We start from the raw sequence: 24,968 nt of genomic DNA, 5'->3' as shown, positions 1-24,968 counted from the left end.
TTTTCTCTTAAACCAAACCCAAACAAGTAAGCAAAATTAACACCGTCTCACTCTGCACACTTTTATCGGCACTACTACTACCATGTGCTACTGCCTATTTACCTTTTCGCCTCCTCCACACACCACCTACTTTGCCATCCTGTCTCCACCTCCGAACCTCAACTCAACTTTGCCTTTAGATATGTCACCATATCTTCATTATCGCCTTCACCTCCAACACCACATTCGGATTAAACCCGACCGCCTCTGCCTTCTTTTCTCTACCCCTATCTCTGTTTTGCCTCTTGATTTTTTACTTCATCCAGCTATCAAGATGATTAAATAATTTTCCAAAGCACCAAAAATAATATCTCTATAATCTTAACAATCAGACCAAGATACTCTATTTGAGTATTGTTCTTATGCAATCAAACCACAAGACGTACTGAAAAAAAGAAACATTTTTCGTTCCTTTTTAAAAATGGATTTATAAGGATCCATTCATGTATCTTAGGTTCATCATCATATTTTATCCAAAGTTTTGCTCCAACAAATATTATCATTTTCCGTTGGCTATCTTGTAATATTCTCCTCTTTTGAATAATTGATCACCATCTCCTCTAATGTTCCTAAAGCTTCTTCAAGGATAAATTGCATCACAATATCCACTCCCAAAATTGTCATAGCTGTACAACTACATGTTTCAACACATTCATGAAATAAAAACTAACATTGTCCTCTGGCCATTTTTTTTCATCCTCTTCTTGTAATATAAATTTTTTTAGTATAACAGAAATGTTTGAAAGATAATAAAAACTAACTCAAAGTTATTTTATTTTATATTTATTAATTATCTTTAAAATAAATATATAATATTAAATATAATAAATTTATAATTTTAGATGTTATATACATAAAATTATAAATATTAAATTAAATAAAATAATTTTAGATTATTATCTTTAGCATTACTGATTAAATTTCTTTCTTCAAGATTTTTCTTTTAAATAATCAATTGCCGCTTCTCATCACTTCATTTCAACTCCAGATTGGTACCCAACTTCCACGTTTTAAATGTCGCATTATCGTTGTCCTCTTCCATGGATTCATTGTATTTTTCTTGATCACTCTTAGCCTCTCTTTTATACTTTGGGGGTGTAACCTGATATAGCAGACTTAGAATTAGTTAGTTAATTGCTGCTGTTAGTATTAGTCAGTTAGAGTTGCCAGCTAGCAAAGTTAGTTAGACAGATTAAGTTAATTAGCTCTTGTGTAACTATATAAAGATAAGCATGTAATGCAGAAACATATGATGAATGAACACAACTTTCATCTTCGCCAAAATCCTTCTTTCTCATCTTCTCCAATTCTCTCCTTCTGCAGATTCCAATTCTCCAAATTCCAATTCACTAACAGCTTCTTCTTCACTTGCACCTTCCTCCTCTATTCATCTCTCTCTCTCTCACTCCCTTCTCCAAATTCTTCACCCTTCACCTTTGGACTCACCTGACAGAGATTGATGAGAGCCCAAATATCTCTAACCACGAAATTTCACACAATTACAATAAAATTCCACAGCAAAATTACAACTTTGATCCATTATGATTCTCACTACACTGACTCATTTGCTCCTAGTTTGCATCAACCAGACATGTCTCAAACTCATGTTCCACCTACACATCATCAAAACTATCAAAATTTTCAAACACCATCAACTTTGCATTCTGAATTTGTTGATCACACCATAAATGAACCTGTATATTCAACACACACACTGTTGAACAAACAGAAAATCTTACATCACATGCATCACATCAAAATCCACAGCCACTTGAACTTAGAAAATCTACACGAATTAAAAGGTTACCAGTCTATCTCAAAGACTATCATTGTAAAGTGAACAATTCAGTTTCTAACTCCACTCATCCTTTTTGCAGGTACCCTATTTCGCAGCATATTTCCTATGATGCACTCAATCCAAAACACAAGGTTTTTTCTTTGGCTGTTGCTGCAAACGTTGTACCTAGTAACTATGAGGAAGCTGCTGCTCACCCTTGCTGGAGAGAAGCTATACAAAGAGAACTTGAAGCTCTGAAGAAAAATCAAACTTGGCAAATCACAACACTCCCTCATGGCAAGAAAGTTATAGGTTGCAAGTGGGTGTTCAGGATTAAATTCCTCCCTGATGGAACCATCGAAAGATACAAAGCGAGGTTGGTTGCAAAGGGCTTCACACAAATTAAAGGTGTCGACTTCATTGACACATTCAGCCCAATGGTTCGAATGTCGACTTTGAGAGTGGTTTTGGCCTTGGTGGCTATAAAACAATGGCATATCAAGCAGCTAGATGTGAATACTGCTTTCTTGCACGACGACCTACATGAAGAGGTCTATATGACGCTTCTTCCAAGGCTTGAACAATCTGAATTGGCAGCGAACTCAGTGTGTAAATTGTGGAAATCGCTCTACGGCCTGCGGCAAGCTAGTAGGCAGTGGAATTTGAATTTGATTGAAACATTGAGCTCGGCTGGTTTCTCCAAATCAAAATCGGATCATTCTTTGTACACCAAAATCATAGCTCATGGGGTTACAATCATCATGGTTTACATGGACGACTTGGTCTTGACAGGCAATGATCTTGCTGGGATTGATTCAATCAAGCAGCTACTTGATCAAAAATTCAAAATTAAGAATTTGGGAGACTTGAAGTACTTCTTAGGCATGGAAATGACCTGCTCGTCAAAAGGGATCCATCTTTGTCAATGCAAGTATGCCTTAGACATCCTCAAAGACTTCGAATTCTTAGAGTGCAAGCCAACTAGCACTCCAATGGATTATACTTCTGCATCAAAATTGTCAAGGGAAAGCGGCAATGCATTAGAGGATCGAGCCCCATACAGACAACTAGTTGGCAGGCTCTTGCACCTGACCAACACAAGGCTATATTTAGCTTATGCAATGGGAAGACTTAGTCAGTTTATTGACTATCCCACAGATGTGCACCTGCAAGCTGCTCACAGGGTACTGCCAGTGACGGACCCAGAAAATTTATGTTAGGGGGGCAAAAATAATATACATTACTATCAAAAGATATATTAATTCAAATTTAAAAATATAAATTAAAGTGCACATTAATTAATCAAATACAAAAAAATAAAAAATTATATATAATAAAATAAGACGAAAAATATTTTTCTATTACTATTTCTAAAAATAAAAAAATATGTATTCTAAATGAGTAAATTGATCAATTGACTTTAGAAATTTATATGCAACATAATTACATATAATAAAATAGAACGAAAGATAAACAAATAAATAATAAGGATCACTAAATTGAGAATAAAATAAAATATATAAATTTATGAAAAAATAAAAAATTAGATTAATACCTACACTATAATTGTTTGAATTAAAATTTACAATTGAAAATATCAAAAAGAGAAATAATAAAATTAAAAGATACATAGAGTCATAGAGAGTTATATAAAAAAATATTTAAAATTTATCTTTTGATAAAGAGAAGATGACCACTAAAAAGAAATAGAAAAAAAAGGCTGAAAATATGAAATTAAGAAGACGGTTTAAGAGAATAAAAGAGTGGTGACGGCTAAAATTTGAGAATGAAAAAATACTAAATTTGATTAGGTTAACTAATAGTCAAAATGATAGAAAGATAAAATGAATTTGAAACTTTAAATAATTAGGTTTAATTTATTTGTAACGAAGTCATTTAAAATTTAAAATAAAAATATATTATATATATATATTTCAAAAAAAAATTGAAATGGGAGTGGGGGCACGTGCCCCCTACTCTAGCACTTAGGTCCGTGCTTGGGTACTGCGGTACTTAAAAGGATGTCCCTCAGTTGGTCTGTTCTTCCTGGCTGCCAATGATCTTAAACTCACAGGGTTCTCGGATGCAGACTAGGCAACGTGTGCAGATTCCAAAAAATTCATCACTGGCCATTGCTTCTACATTGGAAATTCACTCATTAGTTGGAAAAGCAAGAAACAGAACACTGTTGCGAGGTTGTCCTCAAAAGCTGAGTACAGAGCTCTGGCCCTGGCAAAATGCCAAGCTCAATGGCTATCTTTGCCAAAATTCTTCTTTCTTATCTTCTCCAATTCTTTCCTTCTGCAGATTCCAATTCTCCAAATTCCAATTCACTAACAACTTCTTCACTTGCACCTTCCTCCTCTGTTCATCTCTCTCTCTCTCTCTCTCACTTCCTTCTCCAAGTTCTTCACTCTTCACATTTGGACTCACCTAACAAAGATTGATGAGAGCCCAAATCTCTCAAACCACAAAATTTCGCAAGAGAAGTTCCATTCGCTCTTCATTTCTTTGCTTTCTCACATGTGTGAGTGGTTGTTGCTGTTGTTTGATTATTATTATGATGATCAAAGTTAAATATTAATAGAAGTATTATGCATAAATATTTTTGTGTTTACAATTAAGTGGTGACTTTTAAATTTTTCTTTACAATTATTAACACAACTATTGACTCTTAAAAATACAAAATATTTTTAATGACATTAGATAAGTGGCCATAAAAAATATATTTTATATTTTTAAAATAATAATAATAATTATTGTTAAAGATTATAATTAGATCGGACAAACCGATTTAGCCAAAAAATTGATGAACCAAATTTTAAACCAGTCTAAATTAATTTTTTTTATAAAAAATAACTACAATACCTAATTATAAAAAATGACTAAAATACTCATATTATATATATTATATATTTTGAGAACTCTAAATTCTAACCATTTTCTTCTCTTTGTGTCGTCATGGGTTAAGATTTATGGTTTTTAATATATATATATATATATATATATATATATATATATAAAAGAGTATTTTGTCATTTCTTATAATAAGGGTATTATAGTCATTTTTTATAAAAAAATATTAATTTAAATCGGTTTAAAATTTATTTTATCATTTTTTTGGCCAAATTAATCTATTTGATCTAATTTTAATAAAATAATATAGTTTAATCAATTATATATATTGAATTTTAATTATTAAAAAAATTATATTTATCTAAGTGGCTCTCATTATTTTAATAATCGATGGGATTTGGTGTCAGCCAATCCTAGTGAAATGTTTTATATTTAATAATATATGTTTATAATTAAAAAATATAGATAAATAATTTCTAACTAGTTAATTTTAAATAACTGTAATTATTAATTATATATTTTTTAAAAACTAAAATTTAAGAAATCGCTAATTAATTGTATAGAGTACAATTTGAAAATATTTATTAACTTATTATTGGCTAGATCTTTGTTAATTACCTAACGAGATTGTTTATAATTATATAATCAGTTTTGAAAATATTTAGTAACTAAAGAAAATCAGTCAAAAACAACCATAACTTACTTTATTTAACATTCATTAATTATTGCGACAATTAATAAATACTAAATAAGACAAGTTTTGACTGTTTTTTTTGTTCCTTGCATTACCCACCAGTTTTTGGATAAGACACAAATAGGCGGCGATATGTTATAATATATATTCACAATTTGTTGCGTTTAATTTAAACTATTATATAGTAATAAAAAATTATCAAAGATTTCCCTTCAAGTCACTATCGTTTATGATGAAAAGGCAAAGGACACAACAAAACACATTCGTTTACCTTCACACATTTCTTAATTATTAAACCTCTAAAATAATAATTAAGTGACGGCTCTAGATCATCATCATTACCTTAACTATCGCTAACAAGCATCATCTCAACATCAGCCAATCGTAGATTGGTCCTAAGTAGTAATATGTTGAGCGCAGGTTAATAACAACTTGAAATTAACTCAAAATATGATAAAGTTTAATAGGCCACATCAATATGTTAAAATATAATATCCATTTGACCATATAGTTTGGTGAATATAATATAGGGCACGCTCATATTTTTTGGGGAAAAAAAATTCATGCTCGTATAATTGGATAAATAACTGCTGAATTGATTTTAATGTATTGTTAAGTAAAAATAATTGTTTTTTATTTACTGTTTAAATAACTATTCAAAAAAGATAGTTGATTGAATGTTGGATACAAAATTTTATATATGTCAATTCATAAAAATAAATATATATTTAAAATATAATTTACATATATAAATTAATTAAAATTTACAGTGATATCTTTCCTTGTTTCTTTATTCAAAGAAATTTGGACAAAATTATCCATATACTCTCTAATTAAAACATGTCAAGAGAATTTCTTTGGGTCACTTTCTGTTTAGTTTCCTTCTATGGTGTGCTGAGGAAAACGACACATACATACCCTCGTCCCAATTTTCATCTTCTATGTATATATTCTCTGAAGTGGTGATTCGATTCTGATGACTTATGTTACCAGTTATTCATGGCAAAATAACGTCATGTTGACATCAGCCAATCGTACGTATATGATAATTGGATTATATATATACAACAAAATTATTGATGAAGAAATATATCTTTTAAATTATTAAATTGATGAAAAATATAGATTTTAAATTTGTTGGCTACAAAAAATAACTCTAAAATAATTTAAAATGCGATAAAAATATTTAAATATATATTTTTAAAAGAAACTTTAGAGATTGAATTTTGATATAATGTATAATCGATGATAAAATAATCAGTTATAGCTTGGATGAAAATAAAAAAGTGAACATTTGGCTTAATTTTTGGAGTTAAACTAAATAATTGGGTTAACTTAGTATGTAAGATGGCTAGGGTTTTTTTTTTTTTTTTTGGTATATGGGGTTAAGATGCCTATAAACTGATGAGACCTATTTGGTTATATGGTCCATCTTTATGCGAGCATTATTATTTAAATTTTGTTGAATTAACTCTATTGACAGGATTAGGGCTTCAAGCAACTTTACTAATTAATATCATGGAAAAAGGTTATAACTTTTGACTTTGTTAGAATTTGAATACGGCTGTTTTGATGTGTTTGGATGGAAGGAAAATATGGAGAAAAGAAATGTTATAAAAAGATAATTTTATTCTTATATTATAAAATATATTAAAAAAGTAAAAAGGTAGTATTGAAAGTAGAAAAAAAAATATTAATTTTTTTTTTATTTTCTTTCTAATGTTGGAGAGAAAAAAATTAGTGGACCCACCAGTTTTTTTTCATTCATTTTTTTTCTTTTTTAATTTTCCTCCTCAACTAAATAATGAAAAATAATCATTTTCTTTCCCATTTTCTTTCCTCCCTTTTCTTTTCTTTTCTTCCATTTTCTTCTCAAACAACCATGCACTAAAGAGAATAAGAGAACGATATGGTGGGATTGAGAGAAACGAGGTACAGTAGTATTTATTGCATGTTAATGAGATTCAACGATATTTTGAAGTTGGATAAGAAATTCCTTATTCTGGTTGCAGAAGCAAATCGTTGCATGGTATGATTCTAGGTTTATGAGGAAAGTTGAAGTAATGCTATGAAAAGATATTTAATTTCAGGTGGTTTGGTGATGATTATGGTTAATAAATTTAGCAAAGACGTGTATTTTGTTTCGCTTTCATAATAATATTAATTTTATGTCTAGTAAAAATTGTAATTTCATCTTGCTTACGAATTCTTTCTAATTGTAACGATAACAGGGCACACAATTCTTTAAATAATTTTTTCTAAGAGGAAGTGATAGAGGTACTCTCTTTCAAAAGATTTCAGGCTTTTTTATTTCTCTTTTAGAATACACGATAAAAAGATTATACTTAGTGATGGTTATCATATATTGTCGAATCAAATAATATAACCAACATGTGTTTATGGCCAATAAAATGCGCATACCTCATATATATATATATGGTTTGAATTGTGTGAGTATGTGCTGTTGTGAGTTGTGAATTATATATGTGCTTATGTGCAAATTGCTATATATATGACTGTGTTATTTGCTAATGCCTCATTGGTGTTCAAAGATGATTGAAGTTGAGGTAGTGTTAGAGCTTAGAATATATCTCTAGGCTATGGTAATGTGTTAAAAGTTAAAAAGAGAAATGCATGATAAGTTTAATGGGGGTAAATATAGCTACTAGGTGAGTTCGGTAATGATAACAAAGATACATAAATCCCTAGTTCTCATCGGTCCCCAAGTAGTTAGAAAAGACTTCTTAGAAGATGTGATTTGAAAAAATAAACAAAATGAAATAAGTATAAGACTTAAAATTTTATAGAGATAACCCATATCTAACATCTCTAACATACACATTGACAAAATATTAGGGTTAAGTATAATTTTCGTTCTTAAAGTATACATTAAAATTTTTTTTTGTTTCTAACTTTTTTTACAAACAAAATTATCCTTAATATTTAATTAATTTTAAAATTGTTCTTATTTTAGGGACTAAAATCGTATGAAGGTGGTGACGGAAGCGAAAGCAGAGGTAAATCGTAGACAGTTTCTTCTTTCTTTTCCCCTTCTTTTTCTTTCCTTTCCCCTTCGCAGGAACATAAACACTCTCTTTCTCTTTTTTTTTATTTTATAATTTTTTTGTTATGGATAATTTGGTCCAAAATTTTAATATTTAAGTTAAAATGAAGATTTTAAAATTTGATTTTAAATTTTAAAGACGATTTTGTATGCAAAAAAATATTGGAGACGAAAAAAATTTTCAATCTATACCTTAGGACGTAAAATCATACTTCACCCCATTATATTACTTATACACATTTATGTAACTATTTTCAAAAGGAAAAATTTTCAAATTTATTTTTAAACAAAGGTTAATATAGCAAAACTTCCCATAAATAAATATTTTTCATCAATTATATTATAACCAAATATGATTTATGATAGTAAGGATATTTTATAATTCCACTATGTGAATAAAAAGCATTATGAGATTGATTTATAATCTTTAGGTGTTTGTTTCAGTACGATAATAAATTTATACAAATAAAAATATGGACAAATTAAAACATAATATATGGATTATATTTTTCATGTCAATAATTATTTTTTTTAAATATATATCATATCAATACTTTTACTAAATTACCCTTATGATTTAATAAAAATAAAAACTATTTTTTATTTAATGTTACAAAAATACTTAAATATCCTTTTTTTATATTGGATAAAAACTATCCTAATCTTTTTAATTTAGTCAAAATTCAATTAACCTTAGTTTTATATTTTTAAATTTGAAACCATTTAAAAATTAAAACCAAAATATATTTGATTATTCGTATACACTAAAAGATTGCTTCGTTTCTCATGAACCATAATCTAATCTTTCGTACCCCGATTCAAACCAAAAAGAAGAACACGTGTGAAAAATTGATCTTCATCATTGTATACCAGTCTACCAATAAAGTGCAATCTCACCCTTAATTTCCTACCCAAACAGCAACAGCCTATCCTCACTCTCTCTCTTCGTCGTAGCCACGCTCTCTCTCCATTGTTCTTTATGCAGTAGCAGCACGCATTAACAGCCACCTTATCGTTCTCCACGCATCAACAACCCTGTGTTGCCTTCTGTACAGAGCAACCATAGTGTCATCCTCCACATAGCAGCAACCTTATATTGCTCTCCAGTGTTGTGCCTTCCTCCACTCCTCCTTGCAGTTTCCACTCTTTGTCTTTCGTTTGCAGCCGTTCAGCCCTGTTATTTCCACGGTCTAGCCCCACAAGTTTTGTCGACACAGTCCCCTGCATCTAGAATGGAGCCTCAGGTAATTTGCAGTTCAGTTCCAACGTTTTCTGTTTTAACTTTTGATATTTTTTGATAATTTGTTGTTTTGATAATTTTAATTATTTATAGTTCTATTATTTGTGGTTATGTTCTCTACTCTAGTGTTCTCTCATGTAACCTTTATAGTTGCTGTTTTTTGATTATTTAATTTTAATTTGTGATTTGGTATTTAATTTGTGCTTGTTCTAATTTTAGTATTATTGTAATTTTAATTTATGTTGTTCTAATTTTAGTTTTAATTTTGCTTTAGTGTTATCTGCTGGAAAATGATTTTAATCCAAATCCTCAGTAGACATTGCCCTCTTCATTCTCAGCACAAGAGTTTGCTTATTAGTTGGATTTCATCACTTTTCTTCTCCTTCTCATGCTTCTTTTTTATTGTCTCTTTCCTCTTCTCTTCTCTCTTTACAACTTACTACGTGGAGAACGATAGAATGGCTGTACTGCACGAAGGGTGACACAGAGCTGTTGATGCGTGGAGAATGACAAAGTGGCTGCTGGTGCATGATACTACTGCATGAAAGACGGCGGAGAGAGAGCGTGGCTACGAGAAAAGGAGAGGATGAGGATAGGCTGTTGCTGTCTAGGTAGAAAATTAGGGATGAGGTTGCATTTTATCGGTAGATTGGTATACAATGATGAAGAACAACTTTTCATATGTGTTCTTCTTTTTGGTATGAACAGGACACTACAACAATATAGATGATTTTTTAGGGTTATATGTATAAAAAAAAATTAACAAATTTTGACACTATTTTAACTATGAAAATATGTTAATAAAAATTTTGTCAAAAATAGTATTTTTAACATATAAGTAATTGTGAAAAAAGTTTAAATCTTATTTTGATAAATATTGACTATCAAAAATAATTTGTTAGAAAAATTTGAGAATATATTTTCTGTGATACTTATTAACCATCAAAAATACTATTTATTTTGACACTTATTGACCATAAAAAATTCTCAACAAAAATTTTCAACAAAGAATGAGATGAGATCTTGAAATTGAAGAATAAACTGAAATTTTAAAAATAAAGAATGAGTAGTATGATCCCAATTAAACTGAGTGCAGTGTGATGCCAAAATTGACAAAGCCCAGAAAAGAAGAGAAATAGTGGAGTAAATTGAAAACAAACGAGTGTCAAAATTGAAGAGTAGTTTTCTACGGTTAAATTATTCATCAAGAAAATATAGAGAATTTAATATTTGTGATATTTGTCAAAAATATATATTAATTTTTACATTTAATTATGATTGTTAAAAAAAATGTTAAAATATAATAGGAGTACGAGAGATTAGATTAGAGTTTATGAGAAACAAAATAATTTTTTAGTGTATATGAATAATTAAATGTATTTTAATTTTAATTTTTAAATGATTTTAAATTTAAAAATATAAAACTAAAGTTAATTAAATTTTAACTAAATTAAAAGAATTAAGGTAATTTTTGACTAATATAAAAAGAATATTTAAATTTTTTTACAATATTAAATAATTTTTTTAATTTTTATTAAAATATAAAAATAATTTAATAAAAATATTATATTGATATAATATATATTTAAAAAAATTAATTACTGATATAAAAAACATAATTTATGTATCGTTTTTTAATTACCGATATATATAAATTTATTATTATATCGAAGTAAACACCTAACTTTTAAGTAGATGTATGACCAACGAAGAGATTAGTCATAATCCCTGCCAACATTAAGATCGATATGATATATGATTCCATAATTAACATTGCTGTAAAAATATCACCGTGAAATTATTAGTAGTATAAAAAAATCAAGTAGTTGACCAACTCCCTCGTAAATAAATATCAGAAATTCGAATATTATTATTATTATTATTATTATTATTATTATTATTATTATTATTATTATTATATATAATATAATTTATTAATTAATAATAAATTTTTAATAAAATTTAAATTTATAATAAATTAATTTTTAATTTGTTGAAATAAAAGATGTAGAAAATTAGAAGTATATATAAATGCTTTTATTTTTATATATAATCAGTTTTTTAATTTAAATTTTAAAAATAAAACTTCTTTTTATTTGAATATTTAAGAGTCTTTGTGGATTATGACTAGTATTTTTTATTTTTTGAATTTCATAAAAATCAAAACAAAAAATAAAATAAAAAATAAAATTTATTATTTTCTCACAAAATAACTAAAAATATGATAAAAAAAAAATTAGTATAGCATTAGAGCTATTTTTGTATAACCTTACAATGACGAGTTCGAACTATAAAAATAATTACTGATATAATTATTAAATTAAACGACATATATATTATATTTTTTTAATTGTGATCCTTCTCCTAAAACTTTAGACCAAATAACTCCTAATATTTTATACCGTACCTTTGCAAGTTTATAATTGTCGAGAGATCTAGTATCAAATTTGAGATTTTCCTTTAGAAAAAATTAGAGATTTTCTAGAGTAGTCATTAAAAAAATAGAAAAGGAAAGAAAGAAAGATGAATGCACGTGCGGGCGCCAGCAAAACGACAAGTGTGCATAAGCTCTGCATCATGCATGCACAACCCTTCCCTGTTGCTTTTTCCGCTATTCTTACTTCTTAGATGGGTCAACTTCAACATACTACATTTAATATTATATAATAATATTATTCTAATATCATTACAATGGGTTTTTTTATTTTCATTTATTTTTTATTCAAACCGTCACATACGACCGACCCCCTATATGGTCAAAACTTACCAAGACGACAACATAACAAACACAATTTAGTAACATTAGTCGTCACTTTATCTCCATATATAAGTGTATTATATCCATTTACCACACACCACCAATCAAGCTTCACAGAGCTCACAAATCAAACATAGAACCAGTTACTTTTTTTTGAGTGTCTAAAAATTAATTACTCTAATAATTAGGGATAATTATTGATGGAGGGAGGGAAATCATCATCATCGTCGTCGTCCTCAATTTCTAATGGCAATAATGTTGAAGTAAGGTATAGAGGGATTCGTAGGAGGCCATGGGGAAAATTTGCGGCGGAAATTCGTGACCCGACAAGAAAGGGGACAAGAATATGGCTTGGAACATTTGAAACTGCTGAAGAAGCTGCAAGGGCTTATGATGCTGCTGCTTTTCATTTCCGTGGCCATAGGGCCATTCTCAATTTCCCAAATGAGTATCAAGCTCCTCTTAACCCTAATTCGTCCTTGCCTTTGCCTTTGCCTCTTTCTGTTCATCCTCCTCCTCCTCCTCCTCCTCATTCGAACACGAATGCATATAATTTGGGTTCGTATTCGAATGAGGGGATAGTGCAAGGTGATCATAGTCATGATCGTGCTTTTGAATTAGAGTATTTGGACAATAAGTTGTTGGAAGAACTACTCCAACAAGCTCAAGATGATGATAGGTATATATACCAGTGCAATGATCATCATACATTTTACAGATAAGTGAGATTAGTTATATAATAAATCGAATGATTGGTCGTTCGAATCATGGAATCATGCATATGCAAAGGTTAATAAGAAGCAAGCTAGCTTAGAATTACGAGAGTGTTATCTGGCTTGAAATTTATTGTTCATTATTTTCATTGATTATTAATTTTGTTTGTTTATGTATATCATCATCAAAGTTCTTTCGAATGGAATTGGACATTTTATTATTATTATAATAATTTCAGGAATTTGTTTAAAGAAAATAAGAGATGATGCCACTTTTGCTAAACATTGGATTCCATTTTGATTTCCATTGCTTATCCACGTGCTGATCGCGTTGCTAATTAAGTTAAAGAAAAGAATATGTGCCCATTCAGCAACGAATTATATGAAACTGAGAACCAACATATATATGACATTAAAATCATGTTTACATGCACAAAATCATGTCTGTATGACTATAAGATATTGTATTTAAAGATATTGAATTAGTATTTTTTTTGTATTTATTATTATATTTTTTATTTTTTAAATAAAAAAATAAAAATAAATTAAATTTTTATAATTTATTTTAATTTATTATTAAATAAAATATAAAAATATTAATTTTTGGATCTTATTTTATTCTATTCTTAAAATTAAAGACGGCATAATATATTGAACGGATATGAAAATATGGTGCTCTTAAAAAAAAGAAAGAAAATAACAAAAAAAGGACAACATAAACAAAAGATATTATATCAGGAAGAGAAATTAGCTGGTAACATACTAACATGCATGTACATTAAGAGAAATTGGATAGTAATATGCATGTACATTTATTTATTTAAGAGGTAAATATCAAATTGGTATTTGAAAGATTTTTGTACTGATAAAATGGTACCTGATTTTTGTTATTGATAAAATAGTCTTTAAAAAAATTTTAAAATTTGACAAGTGTGTCCCCAAACTCGCCGGAACAAATCTCCGACAAGCACAATGCTAACATGGCCACCGTATTTTGGTGACCTGGCAAATTACCCTACAAATCCTAATCCCCCCTCCCCCAACGCAGAGTACCCCTCTATCTCCTTCTCCATCGCAACCCTCTCCCTACCCAACGCAACCCCCTCCCTCTCCCTCCCCACCGGAACCCCCATTTCCTCTCCCTTTCTATTGCAGCCCCCGACGCACACTCCCCCTTCCCTTTCCCTCCCCATCGTAGCCCCTTTCCCTCTCCCTCCTATCACAGCCCCTTAACCCCAATGCACACTCCCTCCTTCTCTCTCCCATTCAGTAACGAATTATGTAAAATTGAGAACAACATATATATGACACTAAATCATGTTTATATGCACAAAATCATGTTTGTCTGATAATAAGATATTGTATTTAAAGATATTGAATTAATGTTTTTTGTGTTTATTCTGATAGAAAGGATATAAAGATACTAATAAGAGGTATAATTTATTTTTTATTTTTTATTATTTTTATTAATTTTTTAATTATATTTTTATTATTATATATTTTTTCATTTTTAAATAAAAATAAAAATAAATTAAATTTTTATAATTTATTTTAATTTATTATTAGATAAAATATAAAAATATTATTTTTTGTTGAAGAAAATCTCATGTTTTGAAGCTGTGATATTGATGGTTTGATAAACCAAAAGGGATTAAGAGAGAAAAAAATAAGTTCTTCTCATTTTGAAAAGAATGAAAAAATTCCTTTTAAAAATATTTGTTGAGTTATTACACCTTATATACTATGTATTTCTTATGTACTCCCACTAAAAAAATTATAACAAGTAAGCATATATCTACTATTAATAAAAAAATAATCTAGGTAACACCCTCCCGCAAGCTAGAATTGTATAAATCTAATAATCCTAGTTTGAAAATATTACTAAGAAAAGGACCCGGTGGCAGAGTCTTAGTAAGAAAATCAGCAAGTAGGTCTTTGGAACGAACTAGCATGAGATCAATGAGACCAGACAAATGCTTTCACAAATAATGTGGTGGTCCACTTCAATGTACTTGGTTCTTTCATGAAAGATGGGATTATTGGCAATGTGAATGGCTGATTGGTTGTCACAGAATAGAGTGATAGCCTTCTGAAGCGGCAATGAATGAAATCCATTAAGAAAGATAACCAACTAGCTTCACAAGTGACAACAACAAGAGACCTATATTTAGCTTCTGTAGAGGAAACGGTAGTTTGCTTCTTACTCTTCCAGCTAACGAGAGAGTTCGCAAGCATAAAGTAATAACCGGTAACGGAACGACGAGTATCGGCACAGGTAGCCCAGTCAGCATCGACAAATCCGGTGAGATGCAGATTAGAAGTAGAGGAGAAGATAGACCAGTTGCAGGTCTACCTTTTAAATATCAGAGAACACAAAGCAACCTGTAGGTGAGAAGTGGTTGCACAGTCTAAAAACTGGTTCAAACGTCCCACAGTATAAGAGGGTTTAGAGTTTAGGGTTTAGTGTTTGTGAGATAAAGGAGTCGGCCGATGAACTGTCTGTAAGTAGTGTTATCCGTTAAAATGGTACCTGATTCCTTCGAGAGTTTCTAACTATAATCAAATGAGGTGGAGAAAGGCTTGCAATTTAGATAACCAAAATCCTTAAGAAGGTCCCTGGCGTACTTCCGCTAATAAATGTAAATTCCAGAGTTAGAGCGTGCTACTTCTATTCCCAAGAAGTACTTGAGATCACTAAGATTCTTTATTTTGAACTTGTCATCCAAAATTTGCTTGATGGAATTGATTTTGCCAATGTCATTCCCGGTTAAAACCAAGTCATCAACATATACTAGAATGACAGTGAAGCTTTCAGATTGTTTCTTGATGAAGAGGAAATGATCATAAAAAAACTGTTTATAACCAGCATCAACAAGAGTCTGAGTGAGCTTAATATTTTATTGTCTACTTGCTTGCTTAAGCCCATATAGAGACTTTTGCAATTTACAAAGCAAACCTAGTTGTGACACAGCCAAACCGGGTGGTATATTCATATAAACTTCCTTGTCCAAATCTCCGTGAAGGAAGGCAGTATTGACGTTCAGCTATTTCAAATGTCATTTCTTTGCCACTACTAATGCTAACATTACTCGTAGGGTAGTCATTTTGACAAATGGATTAAAAGTATCACCATAATCTACTCCTTGCACTTGAGTGAATTCTTTTGAAACTAGCCTCGCTTTGTGTCTTTTTATGGTGCCATCGGAATTGAATTTTACCCGAAAAACCCATTTGCAACCCACAGCCTTCTTGCCTTTTGGGAGTTCATTAAGATACCAAGTTCTGTTCTGATCTAGAGCTGTCAATTCAGCTTGTATTGTCTTTCTCCAACATTTATGTGTAGCCGCTTCCTCATAAGTGCTAGGTTCCAGATTTGAGGTGATGGCCAGAGAAAGGGACTTATATTTTGGGGTTAGTTTATCATATAACAAGTGTTGTTAGATAGGATATAAAGAGTTAGAGTTGGCAAAGTTGCTAGAGTGAGCTGTGTGGGTTATCATACAATGGTAGTCCTTCAAATAAGCAGGCGATTTCTTAACTCTTTCAGATTTTCTAGTGATGCAGTCATGTATGATGTCGTAGTTTTGTGATGCATGTGCATTGTTAGTGTGTGGTGTGGTAATGGGTGCAATAGTGTGTGAGAAAATTGGTGAGTGCATTGAGTTTGAGAAATGTTCATTTGAATCTGTGAGTGTGGTATGTGTATGTGATTGCAAATAATGTGTGGATGGTGTATCATATTGAAAAAGATCAATGCGTTATGGAGTACTAGTGGGTACTGCAGGAATATCAGTGCTAGTAAAATGTGAAAATGGAAAATGAGTTTCATAGAAAGTTAAATTTCTAAATATGAAAATTTCTTTTTATTTTAAATCAATAAATCGAAAACCTTTTGTTCCTAATTTAAAATCGAGAAAAGCTATTTTTCTGGCTCTTGGGTCTAATTTTGTTCTTGAATTTGTTAATGTGGAGGCATATGCAAGAGAATCAAATACTCTTAAATATGAAAGATTAGGTAAGTTACCATACAAAAGCTTATAAGGACAAGTATTATCTAGTTTAGTGTTGGGCAGCCTATTAATTAGGTGAATATCGTAAGTAACTGCGTATAGCCAAAAACAATATGAAATTCCTGATTGAAATAACAGTGCTCTAGCAACACCTAAAATGTGTTGTTGTTTTCGCTCTACAATCCCATTTTGCTCTGGTGTTTCTACACAAGAAGTTTGGTGTAAAATACCAGTTAATGCAAAACAAAATTTTAGAGTGAATTCTGGCCCATTGTCAATCCTTATATATTGAACTTGTTTTTTAAATTGTACTCTGACAAAGTTCACAAAATTAATAACCAATCGTGATGTCTTAGATTTGGTTTTCATAAAAAAAATTCAAGTGAATCTGCTCTTGCCATCCACCATAGTAAAAAAATACCTATGTCTTTCATTGGAAGGGATAGAAATAGGACCCCAGATATTCATATGAACTAAGTCAAAACAATCTTTTATTTCAATTGTACTAAGATTAAAAGATAATTTCTTTTGTTTTGCAAAACGACACGAGTCACAAGGAAGTTTTGAAGCAACATAATCTATAAAAGGATAATATTTCTTCACTAAAATCAATTTATGCATGGATATGTGTCCTAATCTAAGATACCAAATGTTGTTGTGCTCAGTGTGTGATGGTGTTGTGGGATGAGTAGCAGTCGTAGTTGCTGCCAATGAAGCTTGCTTTGTTGGAGGAGGGGAAAGTGAGAGAATTCTGGTTCTCTACTCATTGTATATAACCCTTTTATACACTCAACAATGCCAATCATCTTTGATGTGGATCGATCTTGTATCTCACAACACTTATCATTGATTAATAGTTGGCAATGTAAGTTTGAGGTTAATTTTCACACAGAAATCAGTTTAAAATCAAAAGAAGGAATGTACAAAACATTTTTGAGAAAAAAGTTTTTAGAGAATGTGATTATGCCAATGATGGTGCTAACAGTTTTGGTCCTATTTGGCAATATCACATTTATTGGAGCAATATTTTAAAAGTTTACAAAATCTTTTAAGTCAAAAGTCGCATGATCTGTTGCATCGGAGTCAATGACCCATAGTGCAGATTTTGGAGTGATAATGCTCATAATTATCGCATTAAAATGTAATACAATGGTTTCACCTGGAGCAGAGGTCTGAATAGAATTAGTCAAAATTTGATTTGCATTATGAGGTTATTGCTGCACACTTTGTGAGTTTTGTCTTTGATCAACTCTAACAAGGCAAATCTTTGTTCTGGAGTGAACTCAGATCTTGATATTTCAGTGTTCTCTTGGAGACAATTGAGTTGGGATTGTTTATCACCGAGTATATCATCATGCTCCTCAGCACGTGATTGATAGTGGTATTATGTTGTTGTCGTTGATAGAAATGGGAGGAGTACCCATACTTCTTATAACACACATCTTCTGTGTGGCCTTGCTTGTTACAATGAGAGCATGTCATTGTAACTCCACGATTTCTACTACCTAGATTTTCTCTAGGATGGAGAAAATAAGGGTTTGATTCATATTAAATCGAACTTGTGGCTTCGAAATTTGAGATTGAAGATTCGTGAGTTGATGGAGGAGATTGGCATTGCTCTGGTGGTCAAAACCACCACTCGAGGATCTATTTACCATATCTGCTATTTTGAGAAATTAATGAATCATAGAGTAATAAGGATTTAGTTCCAACTCGTTGATCGGAACAACTATGTTTACCAAAAAAGAATCTTGCGAACTAGTCTCTCATCAAACTCTATTGGATGAGTTTGAAGGAAGAGATAAGAAAAGGGAAAAGAAAATGCCGAAAGAAAAATTAGGGAAAGAAAGAAAATAGTAAGATTGGCAACGATTGTTTCTCAATTTATAACTTTTTCAATTTGATTCATAGCTTGATTGTTCTCTACGCTCACCGCACCATAAAAAAAATTTCATTTCCTAAGCTGTTCAATTTAATAAATCAAAAGGGATTAAGAGAGAAAAATAAGTTCTTCTCATTTTGAAATTGAATAAAAAAATCCCTTTTAAAAATATTTATTGAGTTATTACACCTTATATAGTTTGTACTTCTTATGTACTCCTTCTAAAAAAAATTACAATAAATAAGTCTATATCTACTATTAATAAAAAAATAATCTACATAGCATTTATGTCTTATTTTATTCTATTCTCAAAAATAAAAATAGTATAATATATTGAACGGACATAGAAATATAGTGCTCCTAAAAAAAAAGAAAATAACAAAAAAAAAGAGATAACATAAACAGAATATATTATATCAAGAAGAGAAATTAACTAGTAATATACATGTACATCTATTTATTTAATTATTATTTCACGATCAGAATATCTTCTGTCGAACATAATGACTAATCCCTCGTTATTATAGCTTACAGGTATGCAATAAGTAAGACTGTTTAAAAAACTTAAAAAAATTTTCATACTCAACGAGAATTAAATTTTTGATAACTGATTAAAAGAAGATGACCTATTCCTTTTAACTATACTCCCGAATTTTATTTAGTAGCTCTAATTAAATCTTCATTGGTTTTAGAGGGTCGGAGTAATAGTTAATTACATGGATCCAGAGGAAAAATAAACTTAAAAAAAAAACATAAATAGAAAGAGAGAGAAAAAAAAGTGAAATTATTGGTCCAAGTCTTAGCGCAATGATTTGTCTCTTTGAGTTATAAAAAACTAGTATTTTTATCCGTAATAACTACGCAATGATAATTTATTTGTCTCTTTGAGTTATAGAGAACTAGTATTTTTATCTGTAATGTTATTACGAAAATATATATTTTTTAAAATTATGTTCAACTTTATTTTGACAGTATAGATTATGCAAGGATTTATAAAATCAAACTACTTTTATAAAAAAAAAAGTTGTAGGTTGACAAAAGTTTCTAGCTAAGAAGACCAATGTATCTATGGATAAAAAATCAAATAATAAGATTTTTAGTTATTATTTTTATATGAAAATGTCTAATTTTTTATTAATAATTAATTCTAATATTCGTTATCTAAAATTTGAAACAATTTAACGTGTATACTTTTACATTTAATTAAGTAGTAAGTCTGTTGCACAAATAGAAATAATTAATTTTTATACTTGTTATTTAAAAGTAATATTTTTTCTCTCTATGTATATAAAAATATAATTAGATATTAATATAAAAAAATTATACTACTAGTTATAAAATTAACTCAAAATTAATTTTTTTAAAACAATTGAATCTTGATTCTAACTTTTAATTATAACATTAGTATTCTCTCCAAATTATACGTAATAAATATTTGAAAGAAGAGAAATGAAAATATAGATTAGAAAGATAAGTGGTGAAAATTTAAAACTAAATAAAAAATTAAAAAAATATGTATATAATAATAATACTAATATTTTTTATCTGAGTTATATTATTTTGTTAATTTTATTTTCTGTAGAATAGAAAGGTAGAAAAAATAGAGAATGAGAGAAAAGAGAGAGAAAGATAAAGATAAAGAATGAGAGTGATAGTGAGAGTTTGTTAATTTTGGAAGAAAAATTTTATTTTAATTGTAATAAAAAAATATCGGATGATATATTTTGATTTGTCAAATTACTAATATAAAATATAAATTATATATAGTGTAAAAATGGTAGAGAGAAATAAAAAATGGAGAGAGATAGATGAGAGAATTTAGGAAGAGAGTTTATTAATTTTGGAATGATATATAAAATTGTTAGAGTGGTTGAAGGAATGAGAGAGATAGAAAAAGGAAGAGAGAGGAGGGAAGAACTCTTTAATTCTAGAGGGAAAGATTTGATTTCAATTGCAATAAGGAAGTGACATGTGACACATTTTGGTTGTAAAATTAGTATGGAGGAGAGAAGAATTCTTTAATTTTGGAAGGAAAGATTTAATTTTAATTATAATGAGGGAGTGACATGTGACATATTTTGATTGTAAAATTAGTAAAGAGGAGAAGAGGATTTCTTAATTTTGGAGGGAAAGATTTGATTTCAATTGTAATGAAAAAGTGATATGTGATACATTTTAGTTGTAAAATTAGAAATATATAATAGATATAATAGATATAAAAATTTTGGATGTTACTCAATGTGTAGTTTTGAGTGTTACTTAGTGTATAAATAGATATGTGTATAGACTCAATAATAAACGACTCAATAATAATAAAATAACAATTAAGTGTTTATTTTTTCCATACATTCTCTTTTTTCTTTGTACCTTATACATTACGGTTCTTTTGTTCATCTTCTTTTCAGAACATTAAACTCTTTTTACATGGTATCAAGAGCAAGGTTCACACACACATAGACACAGAAACATATATATATATATATATATATATATTCAATTCTAATATTTTAAAATTAACAATATCATCAACACACATATATATATATAATCCATATTTATTCAATTCTAATCCTTTAGAATTAACAATATCATTCTTAAAGTACATAATAAATTAAAATAGTAGCACACATTATAATAAATACTTTAAAACATACATTCAAATTTTGTAATACTAAATCTGCAATATTAAATCTGTAATTTATTAAATCTTTAATTGAACATTGAAAAACATCAAATAATCAAATTAGAAACTCAAAAAATAATAAAATTATAAATTATACTAATACTGTAATTTACTAAATCTGCAATATTGAAAGTAAAAAAAAATCTAAATCTTTAACTTTAAAGAACCAAAATAATAAACATTTGACAATTCAACATTCAATACAAGTTCAACAATCTGTTTACGACTTACAATTAACTCTAATCAAAATAATTAATTACTAACAGCCATGAATGGATGAACCATCTGATCATCTAACATAAACGATAAGCAATAGACTAAAATTAGAAGGATAATAAAGTGTCATGACAGTTCTAAAGCTCATACGGTAATATATATAGAAGGAATAGTAATGCGAGAAGTCCGATAAATAAAATAAAACTCAAAGACGTGGAAAACAGAGGTACAAAAGTGCGAATTGTTACACATGATAACTAAAGAATAGAGATACGAGATCATGACATAATACAAAGTTATATATAAGTATGATAGTCATAAGAACACTAGCCAAAACCTGCAGAGTTTAAGCCGACTAGTTAATATAGACAATCAGAGTATTTGATTTAAAACAGCATATACATCCTATCTCTCAAGTTTAGCCTTAAGACAACAAAGTTATACTTATACAAAAGATGAGAGAATAACTATAATAAAAGTAAAACAGATACAAAATAAAGTGAAGCCATCCTCCGCTCTGTCACCAATCTGCAACTCACATAGGTGGGTTGCGACCTGCATCTAACAAAATAACAACAATATATGGTATGAGAATCGTAGGTTCTCAGTATGGTAACAGTGCCCAATATGTAAGAGATAAGATTCTGGGATGCCAAAGACAATCCTAGAACTTCACATCAAACTTAAGATTCAAACTTAAAGCAATGATAAATTTAAAACCCTAACTTAAAATCATAATGAAACAGGGGTAATCTAACTTAGAAAATTTCGAACTAAACCAACACCATCTTCCCATAGCCTTTACTAGCCTAACCTCCACGCGATCCCATCGCCACCACCTACCAAACATTCTCAACCCCAGTGGCAAACACAAACAGATACAAAGAAGTAATACACAGGTAATATGACATATACAGCAAGAAATTCAGGAAGCATATATAAACATGTTATACAATTAGGTAAAACAATGCAAGTAGGCAAAGCAAGCAAACATATAGAAAATGCACATGATGAATGCCTGTCCTATTGACTGTGATATCACATTGTCAGTACAACTGCCAACCCGACACATTCCGATGGGAATGGCGCTTCCGGTCATGAATATAAAGGGTACCCTCCCTAGGGATATAGTGCCCGGCCACTTTTCCAGAGATATAGTGCTCGGCCACTCTTATGACTCAAAAGGATGCGAGCGAGATATTGAGCCGCAGACCTCACATTACCCAGGGATATAGTGTCCGGCTACTTTTCCAGGGTTATAGTGCCCGGCCACTCTTGCAAATTACAAATCGCCTTTCAATTAGAACCAAACTCAAGTTATCACTCTCATTAACCATATTCATTCCTTCCCGAGTCCCAGACTCGTCATAATCATCATTAGTCCTTGATTCTACAAGTTAATCATCAGTTCTCAAGTTTCCAAAGTCATCACCCATATAACACTTCACCCGTTTACCCACAACTTCAGAAACCTGAGTCTTTGTCTTCTAAACTCATACAGAAATTTACCATTTAATTTACTAACCCATCTTTATCAGTCTTAGGGCCAAATCACTAGTTAGTAATCTCATACAGTAGATAAAGAAGTTTGGAAGGTTAGAGAACCCTTGAAAAGTGAAAAAAAAAATTTCAGCAAAACAGGGATCTCGCGTGCGCAAACCACTGTCCCGCATATGTATGTCTTGAAATTTGGGTGTCTGCATACGCGGCACCCTACTCACGTACGCGAGTATCCAAAACTGAATGAAATGCTAGCATCGCATGTGAAAAATTTGCATACGCACGGGTAAAAATTTGAACTTCTGCATACACATGCAGTGCCCGCATACGCGAGACACCCAGGCAATGGGAAATGCTCGCGTTGCGTGCACTGTGTTGCCTATGCAAGCCTTACCCGACTTAGAAACATTTTAAAGCTGCAGAATTTCAGATTTTTGCACTGAACTTCAATCGTGCATAACTTTTAATTTTAAAACATTTTCCATTCGTTCTTCGAATGTCTTAAAGCTCTCAGACCCAAATTTCATAAAAATCTAGTTTCATAAAAAATGGGGGTCTGGAGGCCAAGTTATGCTTCGCCAAAATTCATTAAAAATCAAGGTTTATACAAAAACATCAAAGTTCTCTAGTTTCCAAATTCCAAAACCAAACCAAACCAAAACCTACTCAATTTCATTACAAAACACTACCACATACTACACTTTACTATTCCATTGCACTTCAATCAATTCAACACCTATTTCATTCAATTTTTCCACCTCCTTCCATTATAATTCAATAAAAATCCACAATTCATAAATCAAGATCTCAACCTTAACAATTTTACATAATTTAACTCTTCATAAACATCACTCACGACCATTCAATATCAACACCAACCACAATATTCAAAACCCAATATCATCATCAACATTTATCATCAAACATTAATACTCACCATCATAATTCATCAATTTCATCACAATCATCAATAATCATCATACATTATCAACAATCCAAACCTATCATCTGGTCCACTAGTCTAAGGTTCACGAAACATTACATATTACAAAGAGAAAACCGAAACCATACCTTGGCCGATTTCCAAAATGCACAAAAGTCACCAATTGATCACAACAAGCTCAATCAAGCCACCAACTCAACTCCTCTTGCTCCCAATATCACAATTATCAAGCTATACACAATTAATTCCTAAAAATCAATACCTAAGATTCCTAAATACACAATTTCACAAGGGTTGAGAGTAAGCTTACCTTACCTACTATAGATTAGGATAAAACCCAACAAATCTCCACTAATGGTTGACACCTAAACAACCAAATCACAAAAATCTACTCAAAACCAAAATCTTAATTTTAAAATTCATAAGGGCTGAAGAATGGTGTGTGGATTTCAAAATCTTACCAATAATACTTAGTTAAAAACGACGGGCTTGGCGAGAGCTTTCCGTAGCCATAAACGAGATGTGAATCGGAGCACCGTAGCTCAAGTTACAAATGAAAGAAGATGAATGTGAATAGTATTTTCTTGCAACCC

At 30.1% G+C, this 24,968-nt stretch overlaps 1 pseudogene; it reads left to right on the top strand.

The window, feature by feature from the left end:
* Positions 1–12,537: 12,537 nt before the first annotated feature.
* On the top strand, positions 12,538–13,347 carry LOC107628225 (ethylene-responsive transcription factor ERF098 pseudogene; annotated as a pseudogene).
* The last annotated feature ends 11,621 nt before the right edge of the window (positions 13,348–24,968 follow it).

The sequence above is a fragment of the Arachis ipaensis genome, chromosome B2, assembly GCF_059453495.1.
Source record: "Arachis ipaensis isolate K30076 ecotype BB chromosome B2, ASM5945349v1, whole genome shotgun sequence".
Classification (NCBI taxonomy): Eukaryota; Viridiplantae; Streptophyta; class Magnoliopsida; order Fabales; family Fabaceae; genus Arachis; species Arachis ipaensis.
Note: the sequence above shows the minus strand (reverse complement) of the source record. Positions and strands in the feature narration are given on the sequence as shown.